The following is a 14,024-nucleotide window of genomic DNA, read 5'->3' as shown; positions in this document are numbered from 1 at the left end:
CAGGAATCCTTAATCTAAAATGCATAAAGTTGTTACTCGTTTTTGGAAACTTTTGATGCTTGAAGGTGTTGTATGTTTACTTTAGTTAGGATCCCATGTTGCCAGCCTTCCCTGTTTGACTGGGAGTAGAACGTCGGAATTGACGTTTTAAATTCCTCACCTCAAGCACAGAAAGCGAGCCCTTCTCCACTCATTGACGGCGTGGACTGCCTCCATGAGGAGGAGGGAGCCCTCAGAACGGAACATGGGAGACTGTAAATGTGCGCTGAGGGAGAGAAGGCGATTGAGGGTCGGAGGATTTGGGCCCATTTTCCAGTGTTTCCTTCCATTGTCCGTTGTGGTCCGCAGCCTCTCGGTGTTGTGCAAGGTGGTCGCGATGCCACGCACTGGCGGATCTTAATTGGTTATGTACTGCACAGGTACTTTTCCAGGTGGAACATTGGACATGGGCAACGGTATTTTATGAAAGAGGGAAGGGGAGACAGCATTCGGTGTATAGTAGCAGTGAAATGGGGAGAGGAAGCGGGGTACAGAAAGAGGTTCGGAAAGTAGTGAGTGAATATCAGGGTACTTCACTGGGATTGAATGGGGAACATGTCAATGGCGACTGCATTTTATTGGAACTCCCAGCAGCAGTAAGAAGAAGGATTCGCAAACTGAAGACTGCCACACAATGGAATGTTTCATCCAAAGTGAGGTCTTGTCTAGAACATAATTTAAAACGGAAAGTCTGAATATAAAGCGATCTGAGAGAAATCGGTTTAGAGAGCAGCAGCACATGTTTCGGGCCAAAAGGCTGATTCGATGGAGCACTCCTTTGTTGAGGCTGAGGGGAGGAAATTATTTTAGGGATGTGGTGAATAAAGAGTGATACGTCCTGTTAGCAGTGTCCTTTCAATATCGATGTTTGGCTCAGCTCAGTTTGAGAGACTGCTAACATGTGAAATCCAAGTATAGGGATGTAAGTATTTTACTGGTCACTGGCAATTCAAGCGGAATCATATTTTCCTACCTCTGGTTCTCCCCACCACCCCACAGCCACACCCACACCCACATGAATCACTTCTACATATTTAGGTTTCTCCAAGTTGTGGCCCGGCTCGAATACTCGGAGCACGCTTGTTAGAACTTGGCTCGTAAAAGTTGCTGACGTGAAAGCACACTGGATGGGAGGGGGGGTGACCCAGTGTTGTTATTCTGAAGATGGGAATGCTGGAGATTGGGTCTGAACAACGTTGGCTCCTTTACTGATGCTGCTTGGCTTGCTGTGTCCTTCCAGCTTCCTGCCTGTCTACTTCGGATGTGCAGCTGTCATGTGACCCAGTCAGGGGCGTCACGTATCAATGTTCCCGGCCAATTCTAACCGCGCAAGAAAACACTTTCACGATGCTATTTAAATCGCCCCTGTCCTCTTTTGCATTGTTCCATGGGATATATTTAAGGTAACATGCAGAATTTAAGTCGTAACTTGTGATCTTTTTGCAATCTTCCATATTGGTAGATGATGACCACGTCAATCACAAATCTAGCTCACAGTGTATGTGTTTATTGCTATGATACGTGAGCATTGATTGGATCTCTGATCTGCCATTGCTGGATTAAACAACCATGGGACTGTTCCAAAAATAGATTTCTTTAGCGACCTCAGCATCCCGCCCCCTCACCCCCTTGAAAATCAGTCCCGGTTAGGATTTAATCTGAAATCCTCTCCCGTAGCTAGATGTTCTCATTGCATTCTGAGAACAAGCGTTACAAAAGTGTGGACTAATGCTTTTTACGAATATGCGCAATACAGTGTAGGTAGCTTGAAATGCTGACAGACCAATATTAAGGCGGTTCTGGAAATCTTTCAGTATATTGCCGCTGTAAACATCAGTCATTCTTCCCTTTCCCTGTTGACTAATGATAGTGGAATCTGGATGGTTAGAGATTCGTGAACATAAAACCACGTCAATCGTGATGGCTGAAAACGTGGTCTATCCTGCAATATTCCCGATTGGTTGAGACAAGTTCTTTTTTTTAAATTGAGTTGCTGTTGATAGGACTGACGGTGGTAGCGGCCCTCCTTTTGAGGTGCAGTCTCCGACTCGCTGAATGCACGGTTTTTTTTCTTGGTGCCGTTTATTTTCTTTCCATTTTGAAACTCTGTTTCTTGCTAGACTCCATCTTGTGGATTGTTGTTGAACACTTGGTATAGCAACAGTAAGTGTACACACCATGAGTACAGTCGAGTCAAGTCAACAGCTCACCGCCCCGGGAGCCCAGTGCCAACTACTTGAAGAACAACGCGAAGCTTTGGCTGCCAGAGGCTAACAACAAAAATTTCAGATTAACGGAGAACCAGGAAGGATATCCACGCAGTTTTAAACTGTTAGACATCCACCTGGTTGAAAATCCCAGCATCGTTTCCTTCATCGATGTTCCTTTTATATTCTAATTTAGTTTAACCCAGATGATCGAACATGGGCTGCTGTTAAATATGACATTTTTTGTAACTTTCCGATCCAGCAAAATCGGTTGTTTTGTTATTTGTCCCATTAATTAGAATTTTGCAATAATTTGTGACCCAATCGTTAAATTCTTACAATACTATTGCAACAATCACACCGTGCCAGCCCATTCGCTGAATTGCCTTTCTATTTAATCACAATCCTTTATTTAGATCAGTACTACCTGAAAGCGTGGGATAATTAGTTATGCATTAGATTGCATGTTGAGGTAACGCGACAGTGAAGAGTGAAATGACATGTAAACCGAAAACAGGAATTAAAGGAGAGAAAGGGACGAGGGGTATGAACTAAGAGGGGTATGATCAGACTTCCATCTCTAAGCTTTAAAAGCATTTTTGAGTAAACCCATTCTGACGAATGAAATACATTCGGGTGACGGCTACAAACTTTGTTGCAAGGTTTCCAGACCCAGCATTCCCGTCCCAAAACAACTGTGCACTTGCTTAATTTCACATACAGTTTAAAGAGAAAAATGTAGCGTTCAAAATGTCAAACAAGAAACAAACGTCTGCATTTAACTTTTACGAGGTTTCTATATTGACCCGAATTTTAAGGTTTTAATGACAGCGAAACTATCAGCGTTTGCCATCCTTTGAAACTGACAGCAAGACCGTGTATCTTGTTAAACACAGACTGGTGTCAGTGATTCAATGCTTCACCCTGAGGTGTGCTATTGAAGTGCCGCCCCCATTGCAATCAAATCGATGAATTAACAAGAACTGGCCTTTCCGCTATTACACAGCTGTAAAACCCGTCAGTAATGCGGTATTTTTTGAAGGAGGTATAACTCAATTTTTGGTGTTATACTGAGTTCATATTTACTGCTAAACAGCATAATTAGACCTGAAGACTTAATTTTATCTTTGAGTATTGCTGAAGAAATACACATACATTCTACCTTGCACTCCTCCAGATAAGCCCAAGGCTGCCAAATTACAAAGGGAGTTTATACCGGGTGAGAAAAGGTGCTGATTGTTTGACAAACTGGACAATGTGTTGCGATGGATAATGTTGCGGGGTGGTGGGGGGGATGTGCAGTGAAGGTTCAGACGGGTGTTTTGCGCAGAAGAACCAAGTCAATCTCGAAGACTGCAAATCTACTCAAGGCACGGGGAAATATGGTAAGACTGAGTAGCTTTATTTGAATGCAAGGACGCTTGCGAGTAAGGCAGAATATTCGAGAGGCGATCAGCACATGGGGATCTGATTTCATTGCTATCACGCAGACATGGTTGAGGGTAGTACAGGAATGGTAGCTCAGAGATACAGAATCTTCAGATGAGATGGTGGAGGCTGGAGATGTGGTAAAGGGAGAGGTGGTATGATGTTGAACATGGAGTCAATTACTGTAGTAAGGATGGATGGTATCTTTGAAGATTCTTCAAATGAGGCCATATGATCGAATTTTTTTTTAAAAAGTGTCTCCTGTAAACTGCCAGGGAGAGAGAGATATGTTGGATAGATCAAAAAAATTTATAAAAAATAGGATAATAAGAGTAGGATTGTGAAATATTTAAACAAAATTATCGAAAGGGAAGAGATATTAGTGATTTTAACAGGCTTGAAAGTGGATAAATCCTCAGGCCCAGGCTGCTGTGGGAAGCAAGGAGGCAGTTTGCAATGGCTCTGACATTTTCAAACCTCTCTGGCCACAGAAGAGATGACAAAGGACTGGAAGATAACTAATGCGGTACCATTAATCAAGAAGGGTGGTAGGGACAAACCACAAAACTGTAGGCTAATGAGTCTAACACCTGTGTTGGGGAAACTATAGGGAAAAGAAATTGAAGGATATAATTAATCTACATTTGGAAAGGCAAGAATCCATCAAGGAAAGTCAGCGTGGCTTTTAATACCTAATATTTGAATTTTTCAAGTGGTTGACTAGGTGTGTACGTGAAGGTAGTGCAGTTGATGTAGTCTGTGTAGTCTATGTGGACTTCAGTAAGGCGTTTGTCAAAGTCTCATGTGGTAGACTGATTAAGAAGCTAAGAGCCCATAGGATTCAAGGCAATTTGACAAATTGGTTCCAAATTTGGTTTAATGGCAGGAAGTACAGAGTGAAGGTTGAAGTTTTGTGATGGAGGCCTGTGTCCAGTGGGATTCTTTGGGAGTCAGTGGAGCCCTTGCTGTTAATAGTATCTATAAATGATTGAGATTTGAATACAGTAGGGTTGATTTGTAAGTTTGTCAATGAAATGAAAATTGATGGGGTGATAGTGAGGAGGATAGCCTCAGATTACAGAATGATACAGATGGGTTGGTCAATGATCTATGCACATAGTTAAGCTGAACAGTGATGAATGGAATTTAAAATCCTGAAAAGTTGCATTTTGGAACAACTAATGGGGCAAAGTGTGTTCAAGTTGAATGGCAAGATTCTAGGAAGTACGGAGGATAAGAGGGACTTTTATTCATGTCTGTAGATCTTTGAGAGTAGGAGAGGTAGATAAGTTGGTTCAGAAGACATATGGGACTTTGCCTTTTATTAGTCAAGGTATTGAATACAAGAGTAGGAAGGTAATGATGGAGCTATATATAATGTTTATTTGGCCACAGCTGGTGTAATATGTACAGTTCTGGTCATCACCTGTAGGAAGGATGTGATTGCACTAAAGAAGGTGCAGAGGAGATTCACTATGATGCTGTCAGGTTGGAGTGCTTTACCTATGAAAAGAGAGTAGATAGGCTGGAGTTGTCTTCCTTAGAGTAGAGAAAGCTGGGGGGTCTGATTAAAGTATAAAAGGTTAAGACATACATAGAAAAATGTTTCCCTTTAATTGAGGTGTTAATAATTGAGGTAGCAATTTTAAGGTAAGAAGTAGGGGATTTGAGAATTCATTTTCACCCAGAGGGTATCTGGAACTCACTACCAAAAAGGGAGGTACAGGTGAGAACCGTTGAGCCATTTAAAAAGTGATTCGGTAAGCATTTGAAATGCCATAGCTTACAAGGTTAAAGGCTAAATGCTGGAAAATGGGATTAAAACAGATAGATACTTTATGACTGATAGAGGCATGATAAGCCAATGGGCCTCTTTCTGTGCTGTAAAACTCTAATGCACCAGGTAAGTATTGTCCTGCACATCTGTGTTTATTTTAAAAATGTGCATTGCATGGTCATGTTTCTTTTAGCTGTCGAGGGTAGGTTGACATACATAGCACGTGTGCAGAAAATATTTAATAAGACCATAAGACATAGGAGCGGAAGTAAGGCCATTCGGCCCATCGAGTCCACTCCGCAATTCAATCATGGCTGATGGGCACTTCAACTCCACTTACCCGCATTCTCCCCGTAGCCCTTAATTCCTTGTGACATCAAGAATTTATCAATTTCTGCCTTGAAGACATTTAGCGTCCCAGCCTCCACTGCACTCTGTGGCAATGAATTCCACAGGCCCACCACTCTCTGGCTGAAGAAATGTCTCCGCATTTCTGTTCTGAATTTACCCCCTCTAATTCTAAGGCTGTGTCCACGGGTCCTAGTCTCCTCACCTAACGGAAACAATTTCCTAGCGTCCACCCTTTCCAAGCCATGTATTATCTTGTAAATTTCTATTAGATCTCCCCTTAATCTTCTAAACTCCAATGAATACAATCCCAGGATCCTCAGCCGTTCCTCGTATGTTAGACCTACCATTCCAGGGATCATCCGTGTGAATCTCCGCTGAACACGCTCCAGTGCCAGTATGTCCTTCCTGAGGTGTGGGGACCAAAACTGGACACAGTACTCCAAATGGGGCCTAACCAGAGCTTTATAAAGTCTCAGTAGCACAACAGTGCTTTTATATTCCAACCCTCTTGAGATAAGAGACAACATTGCATTCGCTTTCTTAATCACGGACTCAACCTGCATGTTTACCTTTAGAGAATCCTCAACTAGCACTCCCAGATCCCTCGATACTTTGGCTTTACGAATTTTCTCACCATTTAGAAAGTAATCCATGCTTCTATTCTTTTTCCCAAAGTGCATGACCTCGCATTTGCTCACATTGAATTCCAACAACCATTTCCTGGACCACTCCTCCAAACTGTCTAGATCCTTCTGCAGCCTCCCCACTTCCTCAGTACTACCTGCCTGTCCACCTAACTTTGTATCATGGGCAAACTTCGCTTGAATGCCCCCAGTCCCTTCATCCAGGTCATTAATATATAATGTGAACAGCTGCGGTCCCAACACTGAACCCTGCGGGACACCGCTTGTCACCGGCTGCCATTCCGAAAAAGAACCTTTTATCCCAACTCTCTGGCTCCTGTCAGACAGCCAATCCTCAATCCATACCAGTAGCTCACTCGAACACCATGGGCCCTCACCTTGCTCAGCAGCCTCCCATGTGGCACCTTATCAAAGGCCTTTTGGAAGTCTAGATAGACCACATACACTGGGTTTCCCCGGTCTAACCTACTTGTCACCTCTTCAAAGAACTCCAACAGGTTTGTCAGGCACGACCTCCCCTTACTAAATCCATGTTGACTTGTTCTAATCCGACCCTGCTCTTCCAAGATGTTAGACATTATCTTCTGAGTTTGTAGGGATGACTGGTAGAGTATGGTCAGTATTTTGCCTACTGTGAACAGCCAAAAGGATGCCATTTGATATGATCTGCCAGTTGAGGGCATGTATATCACTGATGCTGAAATCCAAATACATTTTTTTTAATGTGTGGAAGACAATAGTTCTCTGATATACTCTCCCTGGCAGTGCCTCAAAAAATGGCAGTTGGTTTACCAATCAATTTCAATGCAGTGTAAATTATTGTACCTTTCAGATATGGTATTCTTACAATTTTGTTCCGATTAGTGCAAAATGAAAATCTTCAACAGGCATGACTTTTTTCAACAATTAATTTAGCATTGTTCTTAAATATGCATTTTAACTGTTTAAACTTGTACATTTCAGCTTCTACTCTAACCACATGTTTAAATACCAATAATTTATTTTAATCTTTGTGAAATATTATTTAATAGTAAAAGCTTTGTTACAGTTCACTTACTGCAGCTGTTGGTGAGAATATTTCAGTGTGATTGGCTTCTTGTTCTTGATTATATCACTGTTATTGAATGCTTTGAAAGCCCTTTGACCTGGTTTCAGATTCAAATTGACATTGGAAAAGGAGAAATCCGTAGCACAGAGTTACTAAATCTTCATTGGTGGTGTTCTTCATTATCAGCCATAATTTTATTCACCATGAAATCTATATTATTATCTCTATGGTTTGTACACTGAATTAGGTTCATGGGGGAATGTTTTTTTGTAGCTGTCTGTTTGAAACTGCAGATATCAAATTTGTTTGAGCCAGACATAAAATCATAAACAAATGCAGGGTCAGGACATTTGGTCTTTTGAAACTCATCCAGTATTCGATAAAATCAGAGCTAATCTAATTATGGCCTTGTCTTAATTTTGCTCCCTGCCCTCTTTGGCTCCCTTGTGGATCAAGAATCAGTCTCACTCAGCTTTGAATATATTTAATGGCTCGGCCTCCATTAGGATAGAGAATTTCAAAGATTATTTCTAAGGAAAGAAATTTTTCCTTGTCTCCTTTTTAAATGGGGAAATTATTATTTTGAAACTGTGTCCTTTACTTCTAAATAACTCTGTGGGCAAACATCTTTCCAGTGTCATCTCTTTACTCATACATGGGACATGAGCATTGCTGGCTGGCTAGCATTTATTATTGGTCCGCAGTTGACCTCGAGAGGGTGATGGTGAGCTGCCTTCTTTGAACTGCTGCATTCTTTGTGCTATAGGTTGATCCGCAATGACATTAGGGAAGGAAATCCAAGATTTGAGCCACTCCTACTGAAAGAACAGCAATATATTTCCAAGTCAGGATAGTGAGTGACTTGGAGGGGAATGTGCAGGTGATGTTTGAATGAATCTGCTGCCCTTGGCCTTTGAGATGAAAATGGTTATGGATTTGGAATGTACTGTCTAAGGACCTTTGATGCATTTGTGGTGCAATTTCTAGATAGTACTCCCTGAAATTATTGAATGTCAGTGGTGGAGGAAATGGATGTTTGTAGATGTGGTGACAGTCAAGCAGGCTGCTTTGTCCTGGGTGGTGTCAGGCTTCTTGAGTTTTGTTGGAGCTGCACCCTCCAAGGAGTTTGGGAGTATTTCATCATACTCCTGACTTGTGTCTTATAGATGGGACTGACTTTGGGGAATCAGGAGGTGAGTCACTCGCTGGAGTGTTCCGAGCTTCTGACCAACCCTGTCAAGCCCCTTCAGATATCTTATTTTTTAAGAAGATCACCCCTCATTCTTCTAAAATGTGTTAAACTGTGGATGAGACAAATGCTCTGGTAATCAAGTTGCACCATTTCATGAGTCACACCATTATTCCAAATGTATTGATTAAGTCACCAAAATAGTGGATTGTTTCTCGTTCAGTGCTGCTATCCAGAAGAAAGTAAACTTTCATCAGGTTTCTTTCATGAACTCAAAAGTAATCTGTTTATTATTAAACCAAATTAATTTGTAAAAAGAAACCACAAAATTGGTTAGCATCTGAACTATAATCTAAAATGAGAACTATATATCCTTTTAATCCCAACGCAAACATACTCACACAGCACAACAGATAGCAAACATTCTGCAGAGATATTTTTAAAAGGGCCAAAAGAAAATTACTCTTATTGGCTAACAGTCTGGGAAACAAAAGGTAGATGTTTATGAATTCTCACAGTTCACTGGGTTGCTTGTAGACAAAATTAAATTTGCACATTGATGAAATATCTTCCAAACAAGGTGCCAATTTCTGACCGCATTGATATGGGATGTGTCAAGTTTACCACATTTACTGTTTGCAAGCTGTAATTTTGTCCGTCTTAGAATTTATTGACATGTTTGCATGCCATAGATTGAACTTTGGAAGCTTCTTTGTCATTGTTCTGTGGTTGGTATTTCTCCACCTGCTGTGGAGCATTGTGTTATACATTGGGTTTCTTTGGGCAATTTGACTTCTAATATGTTTAGCCCAATGTCCTCTTGTAGAACATAACTTACATATGTGATGAAATGCTGGACATTATCTTGGTGGGTGAGATAAGCCACATCTCTGCAAGATTTGGATGTTCTACTGAGCCTGTTGATGCGGCTGCAATGATTGCTGCAGAGTGGAGCACATGAAATGCTGCTACTCGGCTACAACTGCTCAAAACTTGCATTCTTCTTCCATGTGTCAATGTATAGTCTTTGGATTTATCCAGAAATGCTTTTCTGAAAGATGTGTCGGTGTGCCTACAATGACTTCCTCAATAAGCCTTTCAGCTAAATTAGCTTTCGTGTGTGGACAAATGCCTATGAATTAGTCAGTTCTTTCACCTGGCTGTTGGTCAGTTTGACTTGAACTCAAGCTTGTGTATCTGGAAATGAATGCAAACATTAAGTTGATCTTCGAAATCTGGAAAATTTTATTAGGATCATTCCAATCAACATCAGAGCACCATTGGATATTGTTGTTCTTAACTCTTTAGTGCCCAAAGTATGAAGTACTTTGCCTATCATTCTTTGTCAGCAATCTGCTGCTCCATAAAGTAAATATTGATTCTTTCTTTGAATAACTGAAATTTTGACAGAAAGTTAATGGTATGCCATTCCATTGTTATTTGTTTGATTTCCATTTTATTGTTCACACTAAAATGCCAGGGTGAGAATTTTTTTGCAGAATTGTGCTTTTCTGTATTTTTGGTGCTTTCTCTACTTTTTTATTTAAAATGCCAAGTTTCGTGCAGTTCTAGTTTTTTTTTTAATTGATTTTGCTACTCTCTCTTATTTTTTACCAGTTTTCTCTTCCCTTTTAATTTTCCTGTCACTGCTCTTTAAACAAAGTCTGGAGGCTTTGTAAAGCATTGGTGCCAAAGTGGAGATCCCGGTGACATCACACTCACTTTTTTTTAAGATTCTCACACTTTCTTAAAACAATTTGGAATTGGCCACCTGTGCAGTGGAGGACATGATCAACAACAAAAGGGCTTTGTTTTAATCTTGAACTTTAACTGTGCCTCGAGTTTACTGATGAAGAGGAGTTATCCTGTGCTATCTTAGGAGCCCTGGTTGTCCAGAGAGGAGTCCAATTGGAAGTTTCTTCACAAGAGGAAGCATTGCAGGGCTAGGCCACGAGAGAGAATGAAGAAGCATGATCTTCAACATAGGTAAGGTGTGCTTTAAATTGTAGGTGCAGAAAATAAGGTTTATTTACTTCATTTTTGGTTGTATTTATTAATCATATCTCTGTACAAGGACATATTGATGGATGGCTGTTAAGAAAATTAATTTTCACATCCTTCATGCTGTTGTCAGCTTTTCAGTCTTTAGTATTCACACATTGCCACTAACTAGCTTTTAGATTCTATTTACAATCACTGTGATGCCATTTGTGGTTTTATATATGTTAGCCAGTGTAACATATATCGCAGATGCTGTGGGTTAACTCAGTTTGGGCTCTGCCAAAGTTACTTAGCTCCTGACCTATTACAGCTTTGGTACAAACATGGACCACAGAGCTGTATTCAAGGGGAGAGGTGAGAGTGACTGCTCATTAATATCAAGGTGGCAATTAAAGACTCCTAGCAAAATTGGACTCAATGGAATTGCAGTGAAGGGTGAGGTGAGCCTTGGACCGAGTCATATTTGGTGCAAATGATTATGGTTGTTGGAGATTAATCATGTGATTCACAGGATATCACTGCAGGAGTTCCTCAGGTTAGTGTCCTTGGCCCAATCATCTTTAACTGTTTCATCAACAACCTCCTATTAGTCATAAGATGAGAAGTGTGGCATTGTCTGATGATTGCACAATGTACCATCCCATCTGCAACTCCTCAGATACTGAGTTAAAAATCACACAATACCAGGTTATAGTCCAACAGGTAACTTTTGTGTCACACAGTTGCCAGTTAATGGCCATTTCCAACAAGGGAGCATCTAACTATCTCCCCCGACATTCAATGACATTCTCATTACTGAATCCTCAGATTTACCATTGACCAGAAACTGAACTGACCTGCCACATAATTGCTGTGACTGAAGGGTAGTTCACAGGTTGGGAATGCGTGTAACTCACATCCTGACTCCCCCAAATCTGTCCATCACAAATCAGGAATATAAATACTCTCCACTTGCCTGGATGAGTGTATCCTCCAACAACACTCCAGAGGCTCAACACCATTGAGTACAAAAAGAGGAATTGCTGGGAAAATTCAACAGGTCTGGTAGCATCTGAGCAGAGAAAGCAGTGTTAACATTTCAGGTCCAGTGACCCAGTGATGCTACTAGACTTGCTGCGTTTTTCCAGCAATTTCTGATTTTGTTTCTGATTTCCAGCATTCACAGTTTCTTGGGTTATTTTGCTAGATTGACACCAGTCTTATCCACCTCCTTTCACCAACAATACGCAGTGTGCACCATCTACAAGATTCCCTGCAGTATCTCACCAAGGGTCCTTCAAGAATATAAACTTTATTGCTGGAACAGCACAGCAGGTCAGGCAGCATCCAGGGAACAGGAGATTCGACGTTTCGGGCACAGGCCTGAAGAAGGGCCTGTGCCCGAAACGTCGAATCTCCTGTTCCCTGGATGCTGCCTGACCTGCTGTGCTGTTCCAGCAATAAAGTTTCAACTTTGATCTCCAGCATCTGCAGACCTCACTTTCTCCTTCAAGAATATATCAACCTCTACAATTTAGAAAGACAGGGACAGCAGATGCAGGGGAATACCACCACTTTCAGTTTCCCCTCCACATGCCATACTAACTTGGAACTATATTACTGTTTCTTCACTGTTATCAGGTCAAAATGATGGAATACTTTTCCTTAAAAGCACTGTGAGTGTACCAACATCACGTGTTGCATGGTTCAAGAAAGTGGCTCACTACTACCACCTTGAGGACAATTGGTGATGTGTAATGAACACTGGCTTAGCTAATACCATTCACCTTCTATGAAAGATTTTTTTTAAAAACGGCCTGATTTCTTTTTTCAGTTTGGCAGATTAAGTTTTTCTATTATGAACTCACCTTGAACAACATAAAGTTATGTATGATGGGTTTGTGTACATTGAGGAGGTGCAGGGAGAACTTCTGTGTTGGCATTTCTTCTGGTGGGTCCCAAAGAAGCATTCCTGCCTTTCCAGGTCACACAAAATAAGAATAAATTTTCTAGTCTAAGCCCCTGGGAGTGACCTGTGCCTACACAGAATGTGCACTGATTATTTCCAACCCAGAATGGGAAATGAGGTGTTTGAATGCTGATATACATATTGAAATGTGTCTATTGGCTGAAACTGGCTGAAGGTTTCGATGCAGGCTGTATTATTACTTTGAATAGCCAAAGCCACATCAGCTTGGTCAATGGGGTCATAAATATTGTCAACTCAAATTTGTATTTCTTAACATCCAGTTAAAGAAATAAGTTGAAATCAGTGTCTTCCAGTGTATTTTTACAGAAAATCAAAATATTTTGAAATTAAAATTGAAAATGCTGGAATTACTCAGCTGGTCAGGTCATATTTGTGGAGGAAGAAAGAAGATTGAGATTTCAGATGGACATTTATCAGAACTGCTGAAACATTAACCCTGTTTCTCTCTCTGCAGATGTTGCCTGAAATGCTGAGTATTTACTGTATTATTAAGGATCACACTGACTGAAGCAGATCCATGCACAACCAACAACTGCTCTGGTAGGTATTATCTTTATTTGTGCTGCATATGCTTTTTACTCAATATTGGCTGTGTGAAAGATTCAGCTTTGGATTGAAGTCAATGACTACTAATATGTGCTTTCTCATCATCTAGTGAGACCTTCAAGGAATCTAACTGTAGCTTTGGCAGACAAATGTATTTGTTATGGAGATTGAGCCAAATTGGTGACATAAGAGCAGACAAAGACTTAAATGTTCAAGAATGATTTTGGTTATTTCCTATATCTTGGAAGCATCATCAGAATTGGTGAGGTTAGTCGGAAAGAAGTATTCAGAATATCTAAAAGCAATTATTAATAAATACAATTATAGAACATCCCTAAATAACCTCTGAGACTAAAATGCTCATGTTGGATTAAATTTGAGGATATTAGTATATATCTTCACTAGAATGTCTAAGAAAAATTATTATTTTATTTTTCCATTTCCTCCTTTGAATTTTCACTAGTTTTCAGAAATTTTATACTAAACCTTTCTTATTCTTTCTCAGTGTCTTAATAATAGAGTCATAGAGATGTACAGCATGGAAACAGACCCTTCGGTCCAACCTGTCCATCCCGACCAGACATCCCAACCCAATCTAGTCCCACCTGCCAGCACCCGGCCCATATCCCTCCAAACCCTTCCTATTCATATACCCATCCAAATGCCTCTTAAATATTGCAGTTTTACCAGCCTCCACCACATCCTCTGGCAGCTCATTCCATACACATACCACCCTCTGCGTGAAAAAGTTGCCCCTTAGGTCTCTTTTATATCTTTCCCCTCTCATCCTAAACCTATGGCCTCTAGTTCTGGACTCCCTGACCC

The 14,024-nt window shown here is 40.8% G+C and overlaps 1 long non-coding RNA gene across 6 annotated transcripts in view; it reads left to right on the top strand.

The window, feature by feature from the left end:
- The first annotated feature begins 1,803 nt into the window (after nt 1-1,803).
- Nucleotides 1,804-14,024, top strand: part of LOC122556660 — a 37,283-nt gene continuing 25,062 nt past the window's right edge. The window contains exons 1-4 of one of the 6 annotated variants that reach the window (XR_006313600.1): nt 1,804-3,465; nt 10,563-10,669; nt 13,108-13,193; nt 13,309-13,466. This is a non-coding gene — a long non-coding RNA (uncharacterized LOC122556660). The remainder of the gene's footprint in view (nt 3,466-10,562; nt 10,670-13,107; nt 13,194-13,308; nt 13,467-14,024) is intronic. The other 5 variants (XR_006313601.1, XR_006313599.1, XR_006313596.1 and 2 more) reach the window with 5 other exon arrangements.

Source organism: Chiloscyllium plagiosum, chromosome 14, assembly GCF_004010195.1.
Source record: "Chiloscyllium plagiosum isolate BGI_BamShark_2017 chromosome 14, ASM401019v2, whole genome shotgun sequence".
NCBI lineage: Eukaryota > Metazoa > Chordata > Chondrichthyes > Orectolobiformes > Hemiscylliidae > Chiloscyllium > Chiloscyllium plagiosum.
This window is presented reverse-complemented; position numbering and strand designations above follow the sequence as displayed.